Source organism: Lissotriton helveticus, chromosome 5_1, assembly GCF_964261635.1.
Source record: "Lissotriton helveticus chromosome 5_1, aLisHel1.1, whole genome shotgun sequence".
NCBI classification, from domain to species: domain Eukaryota; kingdom Metazoa; phylum Chordata; class Amphibia; order Caudata; family Salamandridae; genus Lissotriton; species Lissotriton helveticus.
The window spans coordinates 1618749461-1618770947 of NC_136065.1; positions in this window are offsets into that span (position 1 = coordinate 1618749461).

A 21487-nucleotide genomic window follows, 5' to 3' on the forward strand; every position below is an offset into this window, starting at 1 on the left:
TGTACGCGGACGATGCCGTTCTTGTAAGGGAAGCAAAGGAACCACTGGAGACAGGTTGAGGATGTGACGAGATTTATTTAGTAGCAGTGGACAGGTCGAGCTCCAGGCTGAGAATGACCCAGTCCGGCTTCCTGAAAAATCGTTTTGTTTAAGACGAACCTTGAAAAATGAAACTCCTCGAAACAGGTATTCTCCAAAGGATGGTTCCGTTTAGCAGTATTCTCCAAAGAATAGTTCCATTTAGCAATTTTCCCTTAGTTTTAAAAGTATCCTTATTTTTTTTTTATATGCGCGGCAATTGAAGATCCCGCCCGTCGCCAGTGTAAGGGAAGCACAGGAACCGCTGGAGACAGGTTGAGGATGTGACGAGATTTATTTAGTAGCAGTGGACAGGTCGAGCTCCAGGCTGAGAATGACCCAGTCCGTAACCGCATCACAAACACAAACACTCCACCATTTCGAAAGATAACATTCCTGCATAACACGAGACTGTCACGAGCTGTGACAGACAATCACCACGCTCGTGACAGCTCGTGTACCTGACTGTACCCAACAGTTCTAATGGCTCGAACCCCCTTGGCCTTACAGAAATGTTATTATCCTTTGAAAGGTTCATGTTGAGCTTAGACCTGAAAATTAACTGTGGTAAAACATACTCCATGAACTGCGGTACAAAATCTGGAAAAACGTTGAATAGTATGTTTTTAAATAACGTTCCCTTGGAAAATATTCCGTTTTTCCCCTATTTGGGTATTTTGTTTCATGAACGGGGGCGGGGTTGTGGTTAAGTGCTATAAAGGCTAGAACTCTTTTGTTCCAAAAAATATAATGGCCCTTAAGACTTTTTTGAAAAAGTTGGGAAATAAACCAATAAAAGAAATCTTGACCATATACAACGCCACATGTACATCCGTAGCCCTCTATGGTGCAGGACTTTGGGGCTTTTCTAATATTGACCCATTACAAATTGCTGAAAACAAATTCATGCGGGATGTCTTATCTGTACCGCAGAGTGTCCCAACCTATATTTGCCATATGGAGCTGGGTCAACCCCACATATCAGATTTAATTAGAATACAGCCCATTCTCTTGTGGCACAGGATATGGACTACTAATGAATGTGTAGTTAATCGGGCTGTGATACAGGATATATTGAATATGGAAAATACGGCCAATGTCGAATGGCTAGCATACATTAAGCAATTTATGTTTGATATTGGACACTGCGAATATTATGAGGAACCATCATCTATGGGAACTATATCCAGAAGATCTTTGAAAAAACTGAGTCTGGAATACCTCAAGGATAAAACAAGAAGAGCAGAAGCCAGTAAAAAGACAGTTGCCTCGCATAATTTGATATTGACTGGAGTAAAAGTACAGCCCTATTTGACCCTGTTGATGTCAAATCATGATCGATTTCTTTTAACCCGCTTTAGATTGAATCTTGTTTTTAGACTTCTGTCCTTCCCAAAAATGAACTTATGGTTGCACAATTTATCAACCTGCCCCTGTGATGATTCCTCATCCCAATCCGATATTCACATTTTATTCTTTTGTAAATTCTATATTACTCCTCATTGAAAAATTTTAATCCCCTTTCTTAAAGACACGAATTTAAACAGATGCCGTTTAGCTTTCCTAGAATGTCAGAGAATGGATACTGTTTTTACTGTTGTGGTTCTTTTAAGCTATTTTAAACAAGTTTTGAAATTAAGGAAAACTATTACTGTAAATGAAATATAATGATAATGTGTGTTTTAAGTTAGCTTCTCTATATAGTGTATTGTTCATGTTGTTACTTTTATGGTTAATGATTTTAACCGAATAAAGTACTTTCTGATTCTGATTCTGAGTTTAATCACAGTCCAGATGCTTTTGAATGGACGGTTTTGGAAAAACCATATATACCACCTCAAGTCAGCAACAGAGCCAAGTTTCTTTTCCAGAAGGAACAGCAATGGGTTTTTAACCCCTACAGTGCTGCGCGAATTTCGCTGCAGTGCTGAAGGGTTTAAAACCGTATTGGCTCATGACGGAAATGTTCCGTCATCAGCACCGGAGCACCGACGCTGTTGACGGAACCGTTCCGTCATGAGCATGCAAGGGATTAAATTACACACTGATACTCAGGGATTAAATGATGCCATCCCATGGACATTGGTATAGTTCATTTGTCTAGACATGGTAGTTCTAATTAAGCATAAACCCATTCCAACACCTATTTGGGAAGGTAAATATGCATCGTTTTTTAAATACCTGCCCTCAGTAGACAGACGGGTTAACCACTCTCCTCTCTGTTACTTTAAGACCTTACTGTTACCCTGTTTTAAACAACTTTATTGTTTTAAACATAGAAGTTAAGTATACTGTAAATAATATTATTTACTAAATAGGCAATGTGTAATAATGTCCAGGTTCACCTTATCAATGTTTAATATATGCCCCCTCTGAGAAAATTACAGATCCTCAAGGCCAAAATGGTGTTATACAGTCTGTGCACTGCATCACCTCGTACTGAGGCAATGTACATACTGTCCCGCCTCCTAGGTGACCTACAGACTACAGGGCGAGGATGAAACAATGTTCCGTTTTAATCTTTGGAACCATTGAACTACAAAACACCCTTTGATGGCGTCACTCTGTAGTTCGTCTGCCGTCTGTGACGTCACCACATACAGGACCGAGGCACCGACGGACAGTGTTAAGGAATGATCTCTGAGACTCGCATAGGTTCTATTCTGTGTTTATTCTGGTAATAAATATTCGGTAAAGCACCCACAACCAGAGCCGTCCAGTCTTGAGGAAGCCAACGTCCGAAGTGACGTTCAAGGAATCCTCGAGACTGAACATAGGAATTCTAGAACAACATTGAAGATCTCTTGTGCCTGCAAGCACGAGAGAACAAGGAGAAACAAGCAATTATGAATATATAACATCTTCCCCACTACGAAGGGAAACAAAGAAAACACATGAGAGTAAACATGAGCAATTACAAAATAAAGCAGAATTATTCTAAGACATAGTCTCTCAATCTGCATGATAACTGCTTTAAACGAAAAGCCCTTTTTGTTGCCACTTCAGAGGTTTCCTGTGAAATCGAATCATGTGATACGGGTATCTCTGCAGAAACAGAGGTCGGTGGTAAGGCAGAGGTGGAAGGCAGGGAATCTGAGATTTCAATAACTGGATTGGAGGAAGATTCAGCAATTGGATTGGATGAGGGTGTTTGATCATAAAAGAAATCAAACCAATCACAATGCTCGGAATCTGAAGTGGCATGTTCCCTGATGACATGGGCTTGAAGTGGAGAAATCTTAACAAGAGCTCGCTTGTTCCACCACCCACTGTCATCAAGAAGGGCTGAGGTTTTACTAACTTGTGTAACCAAATTTGGGGAAGAAAATTTAGACCTTCCTTTGGAAACCTTCTTGGGATTTTTGACAAGAACAATATCACCTTTTTGCAAAGGTTGATCAACAGAATGTTTACCTTCGTCAAAACGTGATTTCATTGATAATTGTTTAGCACTCACACGATCTTGAACAGAAAAAGAAGAATTAGACAAATCACAATCCTTATGTAACAAACTAGGATTGAGAGCAGAATGAAATCCTCTTTTACGAAGCAGGCTAAAAGGTGAGACACCAGTGGTAGAATGTGGAGAGGTATTGTAGGCCCACACTTTGTCATGAACGAAAGCCAAAGGGTCAAGCCTAGAAGACAAAGCAGTCTGAACAACCTCCTTAATAATGCGATTACATCTCTCTACTAGACCATTCGAGGATGGTGAATACAAGGCAACTTTGAAGTGAGAAATATCGTGACACTTGAGGAAAGAGCACATTTTTAGTGAGACAAAATGAGTGCCATTATCAGTAACGATGGACTTGGGAAAGCCTTCGACATCAAAAATAGACTGCAAAAATTTAATGGCATTGTCAGTAGAAGCAGAATTGCAAAAGGAATAATAGAGCCATTTGGAGTAATAATCAACAAGAAGGATAAGAAACTTGTGTTCAGAAGGTAAAACATCATATGGACCAGAAAAGTCCAAAGCTACTTTGTCCCATGGACCAGCCGGTAAAGGAACGGGACATAAAGGTGTGGAAAGAGTTTTCCAGTGCTTATCAGAGAGAATGCACTGTGTGCAATTTTCAATCATTTTCCTAATGTGAGAGTCCATGGAAGGCCACCAGTAGAATTGTTTGATGCGTTGACAGGTTTTAACAATACCAAGGTGACCCTGATGGGCAGAACGAATGATATGATCACGAACAGACTGAGGAGGAACAAATAAATCATTGCGCATGACCATATCATTAACTAAGGAGAGTTCGTCTGCAACATTTGCAAAACCTCTTAGCTCAGGGGAAAGGGTTCTAGTTTCAGGCCATTTGTTGACAATGAAAACTTTAGCTTTGGAAAGAACAAGATCATTCTTATAAGCCATATTCCATCGTGTTACAGAAATGGGTTGACATTCCGCAACTGCATCAACTGTGGCAACAACACACTCAATATCATCATTAACAATTGAATCATCAGTTAAAGACATTCTTGATAGGCAATCGGCCCTGAAATTCTTACCCCCGGGAATGTGTTTGATGACAAAATGAAACTCATGGAGTTTGGAAAGAAGACGAACAAGTCTGGCAGAAGCTCTATTGGAGGTACTGTCAGACAACATATGCATAAGGGGTTTGTGGTCTGTGTAAATCTCAAACTCCCGACCCCAAATGTAAGATTTGAACTTCTGAATTGCCCAAACACAAGCCAGAGCTTCTCTTTCAATTGTACTGTACCTGGTTTCGGCCCGAAGGAGAGTTCTGGAGGCAAAGGCAATTGTGTGTTCTTTGCCCTCGACCCATTGTCCTAAAACGGCACCCAAACCAGTAAGACTGGCATCTACAGTGATAAAACACTTGGAGCCGTCACAAAAAGGATTTAAGGCAGGTGAATCTTCGATGATCTTCTTGAATTGGTCAAAAACTTTCTGCAAGTCTTGAGACCAAACGAATTTAACACCTTTTCTCAAGAGTGCTCTCAAAGGTTCAACAATCTGAGCGTAGCCATGAACAAACCTGGCGTAGTATTCAGATAAGCCCAGGAAGGAGCGAAGTGCATCACGATCCTTGGGGGGTTTAGCATCTCGAATGGCTTTGATTAAAGAGAACTTGGGTTTAATGCCATTAGGAGAAAGAGAGTGGTCCAAGTAATCTAACTCTTGAACACCAAATTTACACTTGTCGTGTCTAACAGTCATGCCAGCTTTTTCTAAAACTTGTAGGACAGTATTAAGAGTGTGATTATGCTGTAAAGAGTCGTTGGCGTAGACCAAGATGTCATCCTGGTACGCCTGCACACCAGGGATGTCTTGAAACAGATTGTCCATTAGTTTTTGGAAAATACTGGCTGCCGAAGCCAAACCAAAGGGAAGTCTGAGGTACTTGTAGGCACCAAAGGGCGTGATGAACGTTGTTAACTCTTGAGATGTGGGGGACAAGGGAATCTGGTGATAAGCAGACCTGAGGTCAAGGAGGGAGAAAAATTTAGCTTCACCCAAATTAGCCAAAAGGTCATGAATTTTGGGAAGGGGGTGGCAATCCACGATGATATTGTTATTTAGTGAGCGTAAATCAGCACACAATCTTACCTCTCCGGACTTTTTGCGAACTAAAACGATAGGGGACACCCATTCAGACAAGTCACAGGGAGCAATGATTCCTTCGTTGCAGAGACTTTTCAGAACACCTTTAAGTTCATCTCTAGCACTCAAGGGAAGAGGACGAACTTTGTGAACAACCGGCTGAGCATTGGGTTTAAGTCGAATTTCATGTTTAAAACCGAGCACTGTGCCAACCTTATTTTTAAATAAGTTCGGAAAAGAACTCAGTAAGGTGTCCATTTTGACTATGGGAAAGGAAAGATCTGAAATATTGAAGGTCCCAGAATCATGACTAGTATAATAGTCATCAGGAATGTCGCCTGGGGCAATGGGTTGATCAGATCCAGGTTTGAGAATCAAACCCATTCTGGCTAAATCGAACCAACCTACAATATCCCTGCCCTTGAGGGCAACATAGACTTTAGTGAATGTGTATCTGCCTAGGCAAGCAATGTCAGAATAAAAGAAGCCTAACATATCGATGTCCTTTTCGCCAAAGGCCTTGGGATTGACGTCTGACTCTGAAAGAACAACATGACTCCAATTAGCATAAAACGTAAGGTCGGATAAAATGGTGATAGGAGACCCAGAATCAGCTTTAACCTGGATTGTAATTGTGCCTATCAACAATTCACACAAGGGACTCTTAATTTTAGTGAACTCGATAGAATCACATTCAATGGATAACATAACATCATTGAGTCTGGTGGAACAAGACTCTACATTTTCTTGAAACTCAATATTATTGACTCTAGTGAATCTTTTGCGACCTCTGCAAACAGAGGGAAAATGTCCAATTTTCTTGCAGGAAGAGCATTTTTTGCCAAAAGCAGGACATGTAGGAGAATTGCCAAGATGATTCCTGGATCCACATCTGTAGCAAATGAGTGGTTTCTTGTTTGGTTGTCTTGAGGAATTGTTGACAAGGTCAATGGAAGTGAAACCAGAAGCTTGATCAACTAAATGAACGGAGGGTAGAGATAGACTTTCTTGTAGAATTTTAGATGAATAAGTTGCACGTTCAATCCCTTTGGCGATATCAATTGTCTCGGATAAAGGAGGATTTTTGCAGCTTAACAAACGCTCTTGGACTTTCTTCGAGTAACAAGCCAAGATAAATTGATCTCTGATGTAGATATCTGTACTAGCACCAAATTCGCAGGTAGAAGCTAAGATTTTGAGTTGAGCGATATAATCTTCTACACTTTCATCAACACTTTGCTTACGTTTGAAAAAATTATGACGTTCTAAAACAATACTAGGTTCATCGTCGTATTGTTTATTGAGACGAGCAATGGCTTCTTCGTAAGCATTCCAGCCGTCACCTGCTTCACCAGTGGGAGCAGAAATATGGGGTAAGTTTTCAAAAACTTGTTGAGCAGCAACTCCCAAACACCCATAAAGAATAGCAACCTTGCGAGGAGGATCATATTTGGTAGCATCAATGGCCACTAAATAGTTCTCAAAACTTTTGAACCAATTGCGCCAAGCAAGAGTAGGTTTTCCAGGAGTTTGCAGGAAAGGAGCTGGTGTTTGAAACTGTTGAGAAGAATCCATGGTGAAATGTTTGTGAAGGACAATGAATAATGTCTATCAATTTCAATTCAAATGATCTTTATTCGGATTTTGAATACATCCATAAAAGTACATACAGAATGAATACAATTAAAACAAGTTAAGACATATGTTTAAAAAAATTGTTATAAAATACAGATTTTAAGCAGCATATATGTCATAAAGTGCGAAGTACCAATATAAAGTGCAAATTACGTAATAGGGAAAAAACATTAATCACTGGGGTACTTAATCACAAAGTTCTAAAAACAATCATTTATAGCAAAACACGTATGCAATTAAGTCTATGTTCAATTTCCAGTGAATTAATAAAATGCATAGAATAAAATGCAAAAAATGCGCCAGATTACATAAAACTATTGTCCATTATCCATGTTCCATACTTGCCCTCGATCTCACACAAGCTTTTATAAAACAGCTTAAAGTATGTATAACATCATCAAAATGTAACATTTGAAAAAATTTTAATGCCAGATTATGATCTCTGATGTTATATTTGCGAAGAATCGGAATTAAATATTTGCAAGTATACAGTTTGTAATAGCCACAGAAAAAGAGATAATGCAACAGACTTTGTTTTCCACCATGAGGACATGGGCAATCCCGCTCTTCGAGTCCAATGTTATAGCCAAGGGGGAAGCTAAGCAAATTAACTATGCTTCCATCCCGAAACCTAAACAGGAGACTCCGGTTCCACTTTCCCAAAGGTAGTGATAAGTATCTGTAAAAATTAACCAGGCTATCACCGCCTGGGTCTATAATGCTCAGATATCTGATAACAGCAGGTTTGATAGATTCTGAACTCATGCGTTCCTCTTTATAGAGGACAAGCAATGCCTGTTTAATGTTATTCTTGTGGGCAGGTACAATAGAACTAGGGGAGCTAAATAAAGAACCATGCCCCACACTTTCCAGACTATTCTTAACTGCAGTTAACCAGGGAATATACTGTGATCTATCACTTAACAAGCAGTCGGATATTATACTGCGCGTTAGGGATGCTGCTGGATTTAACCATATTTTAATCCAAAAAAGAGCAGGCCTAGACCTAATAAAATCAGCAATATAAGGCAGTCCCAGTTCATTATGACAAATAAATGTAGGGGCGCTGAGGACTCCCCCCAACACCCTTCTACAGAATCTGTTTTCCTCCAACTGGAGAGCCTTACTGTTACAGTAACCCCACACTTCTGCACCGTAGGTCCCCGTTGGCTGGCATTGAGTGCGGTAAATGTTAAGCAGGGGTGTAACGACATCAGCCAATTTGGGTTGTCGGAGAGACAAAATTGAATTAATTGACTTACTAATTTTATTCCTAGCATGCGCAGCATGTGGCTGCCATGAGCCTGAATTGGAGAACAACAGCCCTAAATAAGGGAAACTATTTCTACATTGTAGAATATTATTACCAGATTTAATTGAAGTAATATTGTACTTTTTTGGACCGCAATTCATGATGAAAGATTTTTTAAAATTGGTATTTAAACCAAGATCTGACATAAAGGCTACAAACCCAGAGATCAAAATGCGTAAGGCATTCGGGGTACGCCCCATTAGTACTGCGTCGTCCGCATAAAGTAAGGTAGTAATGGGGGAGCCATTTATAATTGGGATATCCTTACAAATCCTACATAAAGTGCTACTCAATCCATTAATGTATAAAATAAAAAGCAGTGGGGCGAGTACGCAGCCCTGTCTAACTCCTCTGCTAATAAAAACATCATTGGACAGATCACCATCATTATTAATTCATACTCTGGCTTTTAAGTCCCGATGCAGGTCAGAAAGAAAATACACCAGTGAGTCATCCAAACCATAATCGAGCAAAAGTGACCACAACCTAGAACGATTAACGAACGATTAACAAAATCAAACGCGGAACTCAAATCCATAAAACCTAAATAAAGAGGGGATTTTTTAACAATGATATATTTGGCCATAATTAAGTTTAAGTTTAGGCATTGTTCAACAGTGCCTACTTGGCTTCTAAAGCCCAATTGACAACAATGGAGAACATTATTTTCCTCTGCCCAGTTCCTTATCCGTTTAAAAATCACCCTTCCCAGAACCTTTAGCGTATTGTCAATCAGTGAGATCGGGCGGTAACAGGCGGGATCCGACCTGTCGCCTTTTTTAAATATCGGAACGATGACACTGTTCGCCCAGGATTCGGGGATTGATCTATCACACAAATTATTAAATAAGTTACATAACAGGGGGGCCCAGAAATTAATTTCTGATTTAATTTGGTCAATAGAAAGACCGTCAGGGCCAGGGGCTTTATTGCTAGCGCTATCTATTATAGCATCCTCGACCTCCATTAATGTGAAGGTCAGAGGTTCGGTATTATTGGGTAGAGAGACAATATCCGAAGGAGTTACAGATGTAGCGTAAATTTGGGAAAAATGTTCTACCCACGCCTCACCCGTTATGTTACAATTTATTGGGTTAATGTTGGAGCCAAAAGATCTTAAGGACTTGACCTCTCTCCAGAAACCTGTGGTATCCTTTAATTTGGCAGTGTGCGTGAGAGATTCCCAATAATTGATCACTAAAGCCTCAGATCTAATGTATAGGGCAGTTTTGTATTTTGATCTTAGTTCTCTCACAGTTACCATGTCCCTAGGGTTAGTTTTCAAAGCAGCCCTCAGGTCCCTATTGGCCTTAGAGCATGACAGATCAAACCAACGGGGACCATGTGCTGTGTTCTGCCTAAATGGTTTGGAGGATTCTTTTTTAATGGCCCCACATAGATTGCCAAAGGCATCAACCACATTTCTACCAGAACTCGTATGTGACAGACATATCTCTACAATCTCAGGGTGTTTTTTGATTACTCTTGCGAGAATATCTTTATTGTCCACCCCTTTCCAAATTAATCTTAATCTGTCAGTGGACAATACCAAATTATGTGGACCAGACTCTAGCTTCCCTGCAACCTTCAAATTTTGTGGGATATGTAGATATATTCTAAGCGGATAATGGTCGCTATAAGTGGAACAGATAACTTCTGCTTTTAAAGTTATATCACTTAATTTGGGGCAAGTAAAAATGTAGTCTATCGTGGAAGCACAACCATGACCTATGAAGGTAGGTGTTGTTGGGCTATTTTCAATAGAACCTGCTATTTCTATTGAGTTTACTAGGTCGCGGGATGCTAAGAAGTTTTTCAGCTCTTCCCCGTTTTTACAGGGCGGCCTCCCACGATACATATGGGCATTGAAGTCCCCTCCGATACAAATGCCATCAAAGGGCCCATACTTATGACCTTCCATAATATCATCGATAAATGCAAACAACAAAATAAAATTAACATTGGGACGAGTAAAAAAATCGTTATTATAAAAATTAATAATACACAATTTCACTCTGTTAGTGTACGTCATAGCCATAAAACAATTGCCCGGTGTGGGGATCAGTTTAGTTTGCACCCCGGATTTTATTTTGGACCAAATGGATAGGCCCCCACTAGGCCGACCCATATGAGAAGGTGAAGCCTTTAAGTTATAACAGCGAAATCCCTCCTTTATTGGGTCCGTTAAACACCAAGTTTCTTGTAACATCAGTATATCACAGTTGCAATCAACCCAATTTAACCATTCCCCAATTTTCAGCTTGGATTAATAATGTCTATCACTATGGTAAATGAAAGGCTCTAAGTGTAAAGTAATAAGGTAAAGTAAATATGATAGGCAGTAAAGCGTGTCTATCGCTGTATTTACTTGAAAACTTGCAATGACAATGAAATGTCAAATGAACATGGTAGGCAGTAAAGCGTGCCTATCGCTGTAGTTACTAGAAGACTTGTAATAACAATGAAATGTCAATGAGGACGGTAGGCTGTAAAGCGTGCCTATCGCTGTGTTATAAATGACTTTGGTGAAATGATGAAGTCAAATAAATATGGTAGGCAATAAAGCGTGCCTATCGCTGTAGTTGAAAATGAAATTGACAGCAGTAAAATGTGTTTAACGCTGCACAGAATGCTAGACGAAGGTCACTGAAAATGGCCGCCGGCGTCGTTGTCAAGGTGACAGGACAACGTGATTTTCTAGAGACGGTGGGCTTGTCTGGCGGTGAAGGCGTAGTGCGCGTGAAGCAGCGCGAGCAGGAAGTTGGAACGTTGCGCGCGTGACTGAGCGCGAGACAGCAACTGACAGAAACAAGCAGCGCCGGGGAAAATGCCAGAAATGAGGGAAATCCACGCCGGGAGCCAGGTGATGGACGGGAGATAGTGTCCAAAAGTATACGACCTGTGATAGAGCTGGACTGGAGGCAGGTTCAGTTGAAGAGGTGGAAGACGAACAGTGGTCGAGTCGTCCTGGTGAGTCTTGACTGGCGGTGGGTGCGGAGAAATCCCGATCGTCGCCAAATATGTTAAGTAATGATCTCTGAGACTCGCATAGGTTCTATTCTGTGTTTATTCTGGTAATAAATATTCGGTAAAGCACCCACAACCAGAGCCGTCCAGTCTTGAGGAAGCCAACGTCCAAAGTGACGTTCAAGGAATCCTCGAGACTGAACATAGGAATTCTAGAACAACATTGAAGATCTCTCGTGCCTGCAAGCACGAGAGAACAAGGAGAAACAAGCAATTATGAATATATAACAGACAGGTAAGCGGATCCTTTCCTACTTTTTGTTTATTTTCTCCTCCGGCCATTCCGAGGGCGTACTCTTGACGTGATGTCGCTCGAGTGCTCTTGACATCAGACCCGATGCTCGCTGTCACCATCTTGCTATTTTTCATCTATTTTTCACGGGGGTTATTGCAGAAAGTATCCTTTAAGCGCCCTGTAACTTTATAGAGCCGGTTTCTCTTTTTCTTTTGCAGGCGTTCGTAATTCTAAAACAAAACTATAATATATACGACCAGGAAAACCCCCTTTGTCGTCTGTCTCCCTTCTCTGTTATAATGAAATATTATATAAGTAAGTTCGAAGACTCGTTAAATGCATTGTGGGGAGAAAGCCCAGGGTAATTGATATGTATAGGTCAATTTCCTGGGTAAATAACCTGATATATAAAAGAATTACCTCTTGCAAAGCACGTTTTTTTGCAAACTTAGAGAAGAAATCATTGTATGTTTGTTTTGTCTGCCTGGATTACACTACAAATATCAGTATCTTAAAGCAATAATTATGAGGCAACTAGGTAATATAGATTGGAAATAGGCAACATGGTATACGGTGACGAACATATGATGTATTCGCATGGCGACAAGGACAAAAACCTACTACATGAAAGGCATGCTTGACCGAGGCCAGCTAGGGGAAAGAGACTTTATGCCCAACCATTTAATGCCCAAAACATCCTTTTGTATGTAGAGACCCGCACTAAAAGAAACATTTGTCTCATTTGTTTCCAGGGCGGGGTCTCTCAACACCTGAGTGAGTACCAGGTGAGGTGAGGTTTTTACCTCGCACAGGACGGGTGAGTGTATCTGTTCACAAAGAGAAGGTGAAGGAATGCAATGAGCTGTTTTTGTATTACATGTACATACATATTTCTCTGTATTTTTTATCTCTTACAGGAGTGAAGTCCACCCTGCCTGTATGGAGGTATTTTTTTACTCACCACTATTTTGATCACTATTTGCAGTAGCTTATCTTTCTTGGTCCTGAAGAAAGCCAGGGCAAGCAGCCCCTATTGGCTGAAACTAGTAGACCGTAGTTGAAAATATCGGCATATTTGTTAAACGCCGTTCCTGCACGCTTTTAATTTGGTTTGGAGGTAGTATTTGAATAAAGTTATCTATGTACTTCCATCTCCTTTTTTTAACTTGCACCACATTTTTTTGCACTGCACTGTATGTTAGCCCTTGCATATAGGTTGGTAGGCATATGACTATCTTCTGGTTCCTGTTATTTGTACACTAGACTGCACCCCGCACAGAGTCGCCTCTTGTGTTAATGAGGTGCTGTGACAGGGAAGTTGGAATTCCAGAATATGACACTGGCCACGAAGGGCAGTTGATGGAAATCCAGAAGCCACTTTCCTATGTTAGAATAAGGCGGATCTAACTGTATTGTCTTGGTTGAGACACCCTTCATAGTGAGTTGTATGTTCCGGTAGTTGCATTTTCTTTTACCTTTTTCATGGTTCTAGTTTTTTTGAGATGACCACAAGATTCCACTTGTTTTTTTTTGGAAGCATTTGAAATCAATGCTTTTACTTTTGATACTTTTTGCAACGTATGTGCTTTATGTTCTACCACAGCGCTTGCCTTAATTTAATATGCAGGGTCGCCACGCTTGATGTTCTAGCTCCATGTCCACTGTCTACATTATTATTAATATTTTTAAAATCATCCAACTCGGGCCTCCTAGTGCCTCATTTAAGCAAGGCGCCCGCTTCATTTAATATGCACAGTACTTAATTTTTCTTTTCTGAGTACCGGTAATTATGTAGGGTCTTAGCAGAGTGGACGAGAGAGAAGCCTCACTACTTCTGCCGGTAGATCGGAACGTTTAAGGGTTAGAGGTCATGATGTAGTACTAGCAGTGTCATAGTTGGAGCGACAATACAGGCCATAAGTTACTATGGCTGGGGTCCCATAGTGAGTGCAACAGTCAAGTCTGAGCAAGTCTAGATAATGTGCAGAGTGTAGGGAGGTCTCCAGCAGTTTGAGATCCAAAGGCTCTGATTAAATTAAGGAGCGTAGGTTACGAAAGACTTACACAGGAGTCGGGTAAGGAGGGGCATCCTATCCGTCTCTTCCGTGGAGGAGACCTGCAGCTCCTATAATCTGATGAGTGGAACTCCCTTGCGTTTCCGTATGAAGGTGACCGATCACGAGGGAGTAAGTAGAGACGTAATTAGAGGCTAAATATTGCAGGATAGAACCCTCTGTGTTCAGTGTTTCCGAGTTGTCCAGGAAGCCCTCTTTCCATCACATTTTTATGTTTTGCAGTTTTATATAACAGGAACTCGACCTGGAGGTATTTGAGCGCTTTACACAAGCACCAGTTAGTTACATTACAGAAGGACACATTCTTTTTTTCTAGGCATGGGGTGATTAAGTGATTTGCCCAGAATCACAGAGTGTTGAGCCTACGCGGAGACTCAAACCTGATTCCCCTTATCAAAAGTTGGCAGCTCTGGCCATGACGCCACATTCCTCCATAGGTAGTAGTCCAGCTTCGTGACAATGCCTTCATCAGCAATGCTCTGTTCTCCACGTTTTCGTTCCTTTGCAAATTATAATAACTTTTTGTGTACCCCGTAGCTTTCATCCCTGGGTCATTATATCCCCCGGAGACTGCTTATCTCACTGCCATCTAAATACTTAAGCTTTGCCCTCTAATGAGCCAGAAACACTGTGTTAAATAGATCTGGACTACAGAGCTAAGGCATGCATGCTCTCAGTGAGGCTTTTAATATTTATTTTTAAGTATCCTGTTTCAGTTAAAAAACAATTTACAGTGTAGCTGTGAGGCTCATAGCAGCGTTCGGTTTCAAAGCTGTGTGTGGATTTCCCAATGTAATTGTCTTTAGCTTTTTGGAGATTCGTTGCCTAGTCACATCACGAAGTTTATTGCATTCATTAGTGATGATGAATGTGTCAATATTTTCACTATCCAGTTATTTTTGTCACCTACATCCAAAACGGAACATAGACAGCAATTCCTGCTGTTGTTAGCTCTAGATGACTGTGTATCAGTTTGTGAGCTTTTATTAGCTGACCCATGTCCGGAATAAAAAAAAACACAAGGAAAGAAATACAGTTAACAATGACCCACCCCCCTAGTCATTTTTTTCGGAATGGGTCAGTGTTCCATTACAGGATAATAGGAAGACAGTAAGATAACAGCGTGGACAGTTCACTGAAGGCTGCAGTACAAAAGCAGAAGAGATTAAATGGATTCGATATTACTTTGCAACATTTCAGTAGCATGTTATCCGAAATTGCAAGAAAAAAAGATCCTACATTTGTTTTTAAATTGTGACCACTTTTATTTGGCTGTATAGAGCACGGTGGATGGTAGCTTTCCTCCCTGCACCCGTTCTCTTCCTTTGCATTCAGGGGTAGTAAGTCCTTAATGCTCTTTGCACAGTTAAGTGCTTGTCATCCAGTGTTAGCTCAGTAAAAAACTTATCTTTTGACTCATCTTTCATGCGATTCGTCAGTCATTGGCAGGAGCAATACTGTCTTTTGGAAGTGCTTGGCAAACCACTATCATTTTTTGAAACTATTTACCCTTCCAAGCACCTAAGTGCATCCTCAGGGATGTGTGCGCATGCGTTTTAGGAATTATACCCACTCTCCATCCTTTCTTCTAAAATGAATGGTTGTATTCTTACACCTTACTGCCTGTAACCCCTTATGTGTTCAGTAATTATAATGTGTGCACTGATTAATTGACAATTTAAATTGATTTTGCAAGGATAAAAGACCAAGTTAGCCCTATTTGTCTTCCCTAACCTAAATATTAGTAGATTAGTCTTGTGGAGCTGGTGATGTGTTGGTGACCAATCTTGGAAGGATGATAGACCGAGTCAGTCCTGTCTTCGTCTTTTTCTCCCTCACAGGTTGTCGTTGCTCAACTCTCCCTCTGCTTAATTTGAGCCGCTGGTTGCAGCACCCAGGATAATGTGCTAGATGGATAAATACTTATAAGGTCCAAAATGCGAGACCGATTGCATCGCAAATTGCTTTCTTGATACGGTTTTTTCTCGTCCCAATGCTGTTACTACTATCCTGCTAATTCTGTTGTTAGCTTGTCCTGCTAATTTAAATCTCACTGCTATCCTGCTAACACTGATGTTTTGCTCTCACTTCTCTCCTACTGTTACCAAAGCTGTCCTCCACCTACTGCAGTCAGTATTTTATTAATACTGTTTACACTATTGTCGCACTGCCATTCACATTGACAGACCTTTCGATAGACAGATACGACTAGAGTTTGTGGCAGGGTGTGATAATCACGGGGCAATCAAGACTATTTCACTAGGCACGTGTCATGCCCAGCTGTTGGACAAGACAGAGCAGTTCTATTGTAGACCAGGCACCCTCAGCCCTTCAGAGCCCAGAGGCACAGGCTAAGGTGGACTCAGGAGGCGAGGGGTAACTTTGCCGCCACCTAGAGGTAGCCCCCACTGGGTGTTCCCCCACTGTTACTCTTTGTGGGATAATCAACGAGATGGTTGGTTGTTGGTTATTGTTCACGGCGTGGCTAATGCAGAGTGAAGCTAGTTTTTCCTTTTTGTTGTTTTTTTTTGCATGAATTAAGGGGGTGGGCAATTTTTTGGGCCAAGTTGGGGTTGCTTCTGTGGGTTGGGGGGAACTGGGGGTATGTTGGAGATTACACATGGTCGTCAGTATACACGATGATTTTGATCACAGCTTGACTAGGATACTGTGCTATTTCATTGATGGTCAGGTGACACAGGATCTGACAATCCACTCTGTGCGCATTTATGTATTGACACACACCCTTGGGATGAGAACCTTTTGTCTGGTAACCTCACAAACTTATGGCTAATGCCAACACTGAACAGTTAAATATTGTTACATAGAATATAAGAGGGCTGGGAGATCCGCGTAAGAAGCTAAACATATTGGCCTCTCTGGATAGACACCAGATACATGTAGCTATGTTGCAGGAGACGCATTTTAGCCCACAAAACACCAATACCTTTGCCAGTAAATGGGCTGACCACAGAACCTTTTCCTCTTACTCATCATTTGCGAGGGGGTACAGCCATACTAAAATAGCGCACACCATTTACATTGACTGGGGCCACCTGGGACACTCAGGAAAGGTATTGTTTGGCATGGGGCAGGCTGGGTTCTGACTCAGTCACTCTGGCCTGCTGCTATGGGCCGAATATAAATGATCCAAAGTTGTATACCGCATTATGGGCGAAAATTATTGACATTGGCTTCAACCACATAATATGGGGTGGAGACTTTAATATTGCGCACAACCCAGAAATTGACAGGTCGCACCCTGCCCCACATCACTACACTAAGGCACGTGTGGTTCTTCACAGCTCACTCACTGAGTACCACTTGATTGATGCCTGGAGGCATGTACATCCCCACCAGCTGGAAGGTAACTGACTTCACTGCGCACGCAGCATCTTGGTCACGTCTGGACTACTTGTTCCTCTCCATGGGGCTCTGTCCGGCCATCTCTCAGGTGCAACACTTGGCCCGAACCTATTCAGAACATGCGCCTGTCAAACTCACCTTACCCTCTGCAGATTATGGTCCACCACGCGGTAGCTGGAGGTTGCAGGCTACCATCTTGTTAGACTCAGTGTTTCAGGAGTAGCTGAGGGAGGAGGTGCAGGATTTCTTTGTACAAAATAAGGATTCGGTTAAAAGTGTGGAGACCATCTGGGAAGCATTCAAGCTTACATTAAGGGGCTATTGCATAGCTAAGGGAACTGGACTACTCAAAGACATCATGAATACGCTGCATAAGCTAGAGATAGAACTCAAAGCGCTGGAGACAATAATGTTCATACAATCAGATAGTGCCACACAGTTGAAATTCAGGGAGACATTTACAGAATACATGGACTCAGCACGCTGAGAGTCACGTTTCAGGGGAAAATACTGGGAGGCTCGCTGTTATGGGGAAGGGGAGAGGCATGGCGGGGCACTGGCCGAAACGATTAGAAAGCCACGATGCTCCAACTATGTGCTGGAACTAGAGGGACTGGATGGGGTGGTGTACAGAGACACTGCAAACATTCCTAATGCCTTTACCGCGCAGTATGCTAAACTATACACTGCGCAATGGGTAGATGAGCTGGACTTGGATAATAATTTGGGAGATTTGGCATTGGGATGGCTGAGAGATTTGAAGAGGAAATTTAAGTGTGCCCCATTTGAGCTGGATGAGGTGAGGAGGCAATCATGCACATGCAATCTGGGAAGGCCACGGGTACAGATGGCATCCCCATAGAGTTCTTTAAAACATAAATAGATTTGATGACCCCCATACTGCGCGAAGTCTACAAATAAGCAATAGACACAGGGCATCTCTCTCCCTCTATGAGCGATGCCCTCATTACCTTGCCTTTGAAACTAGGGAAACCGCCACAGCAGTGTGACTCCTACAGGCCTCTGTCTCTCCTTAATTGTGATATTAAAATACTAGACAAACTCATCGCCACACGGCTCAGTTTACTCATGGAGGATTTGATTCTGCCCGAACAGTCAGGCTTTGTCCCCGGAAGGGCAACTTCTCACAATTTGAGAACACTTTTCACAGTCTTAAATAACGTCTCTTCAGAATTGCCTTTGGCAGCTGTCTGTTTAGACGCCACAAAGACTTTTGATTTGATAGAGTGGGATTATATATTTGAAGTGATGTCACGCATGGGCTTCCCACCCCTTTTTCTCTCTTGGATACAGCTGTTGTACTGTTCACCAGTTGCTAAGGTGTTTATTAACGGTAGGGTCTCCCAGGCGTTCCCAGTCACAAGAGGTACCAGACAGGGCTGCCTCCTGTCGCCCTTGCTTTTTGCGCTCGCTGTTGAGCTGCTGGCGGCAAAGTTGAGACAACACCATCGAGATAAGGCATTGAGATGTAACATGAGGCAGATATTAATATCCCTATATACGGATGATATCATGCTATATGTACGAGACCCACAACACAACCTAAACCCTATTCTCAGGTAGTTCATAGTATTCGGGAGGCTTTCTGGGGATCAAATAAATTGGGGTAAGTCCTGTATTTTTCCCCTCACAGCTGCAACGATTCGATTCCCACTAGACTATCCATTGGAATGGTGTGAAGATGAACTGAGGTATTTGGCATCCGTTTCATGAGAGACAGGGACGAATTATTGCGCCTTACTTATGGCACGGCCTTGACGCGCATAACGGACAACATCTCTCGCTGGATTACACTCCCACTCTCCATGGCGGGACGGGTATCTCTAATTAAAATGGTGATATTACCCCAACTGCTTTATTTGTTTCTGAATATACCATTCGACCCGGGAGCTCATTTTTTTAAAGCACTTAAATCGGAACTGACGCGGTTGGTATGGGGAGGAAAACACCCAAGACTACAATGGAATGTTCTCATTAGGCCCTACTCACAAGGGGGGTTTGGGGTACCCAACTTTGAATTGTAATATATCAGCGCACAGGCACACTACGCAGACTTCTGGGTGTATCAACCGCGATACATGCCCCAAGTGGCGGCAGAACACTGGCTCGCACTACCTGTTCCCATTGACGGTGCATTGTACGATACACTCCCCATCAGAGCCAAGACGCCAACTACCATTACCTGTACAATTGCAGTATGGGCTAGTTTAAGTAGGATGCTGGATGCCCCCATGCTCTATTCTCCACTGTTGCCTCTTGTGTATCATCCCGCTATGCCCCTTCTTCAAGAAGTGGTCTTTTATACATTTATGGAGCGAACACACATTAAAACTTGGGGTGACTTGCATCATGAAGGGAAATTTCGAATGGTTGAGCTTATTTTTCAGGGCTTGCAACAAACGCCACTAGACACATTTGTATACATACGTCTCAGACAGGGCATCCGTTCTCTTACCCCAGACTTCCCAGCGGAGCCCCTGGTCCTTGCGCCGCTGCAGCGGGCTCTCCAGGGTGTGACGACAAAGTGCCTAGTATCAATAATATACCGAGCAGTGCACACACAGAGGGAGGAACCGTCCGCATTAGCAAGAACACAATGGGATTTGGAGTTGGGTTTTGTAATAACGGATGAGCAGTGGGAATACTGTCTTCACAGACTAAACAGGTGTCAGCTAGTAGTACACTACGTATGATTCATTACAAATTTTAACACAGATTATATTTCACCGCAGCCTGAATGCATAGATACAAACTGAGAGATACTGACAGGTGCGACAGATGTCGAGCCCCTGAGGCCGACTTCTGCATCTTGCGTGGGAGTGTCCCGAGATGCATACATACTGGATACTTGTTTTTGAAGCTTTGTTTACAATGGTATATGTACAGATTGAGCCCACAGCATTGATGGCCCTATTGGGTTATGTTAAACCACTGCAAGGGGCACATCATAAATACGTGCCACTTGCATTATTGATGGCCAAAAGAAGAGTGGCCTGCCGCTGGGGCAGGGGAAGGGAGCCTAAATTCAAAGTATGGATTGACGATCTGTTGTATTGTCAGGAGCAGCTTGCTATATATGCGGAACTGTTGCCCATTGCCTCTAGACCCAGGGATCCACTGAAATGTTATTTATTTGGAACACCCTCAGATGTACCCTGCAACTGAGTAATAGACTTTTTCACATTTTGAAGTGTACTGCACGCACATATTGCTAATATGGATAGATCTCTTGGTAGGAGCGTTGTGCTAATGTATTGAATTGACAGCACTGCAGTTGAAACCATTCGGATTGTTCAGATGTACCTGAAATGAGACAAGGTGGGCCCCTACCGTGATGTGCCTGTTATTGTTGTAAAATGTTGAACACGATTAGTGTTAAGACCATACCTGTGATCTTGTGGGAAGACAATCTCGCCTGTGTGTTACACCCTGCTAAATAGGAACAAAGACTCTTGGATCTTGCTACTTGCTGTTACTAAGACCACTGCTATCAAAGGGTGTGTGATGATCATGAATATACTGTGTCACAGTTGTTGGGAGTGTAGATGACATACATGTGTAAATTGTTTTAAAATCAACAAAAAGAAGTTTTAAGATGGACTCCAAGTAAGTGTTTAGGCAAAGCAAGGACAAATGTGGCTTGGCTTCCTTATATAGGGTGCTGAAAAACACTGGAAGCTTTGCATGTTGGGTTGTGCCTGTTGTGGGTCACTGCACATGTGTTTTTGACAGGTACAACAGTGGTGAGATACCCATGTGTAAGTGGGGGAAGCTTTCAACGTTGAAGGAAGGGCCTGGTAAAACTCAGTAGGGGGTGCTGTCAAGGGCTAGGGAAGGGTGTGGCAATTATTAGCTTATACTAAGGAGCTCATTTATGAGGCCCCTTGCGTGATTGGAACGTCACTTTTTGTGACCTTCCGTGGTGCAGAAGCCTGTGTGATATTTATCAGGCAGCACCAAGCCGCTTTTTTTGACTTAATGTTGCCTGATAAATATCAGTCCCTTTAACGCAGTGTTCTGCCTTAAAGGGGCTTGCAAAGGGTGTTACTGGGGGCGTTCCCAGCAACATCCATGGCCTTTTGACACTGCCCTAGATTTACGAGAAATCGTAAATCTGAGGCAGTACCAAAAGCTTACGCCTTCCCCGGGGAGGCGTATGGGATGCG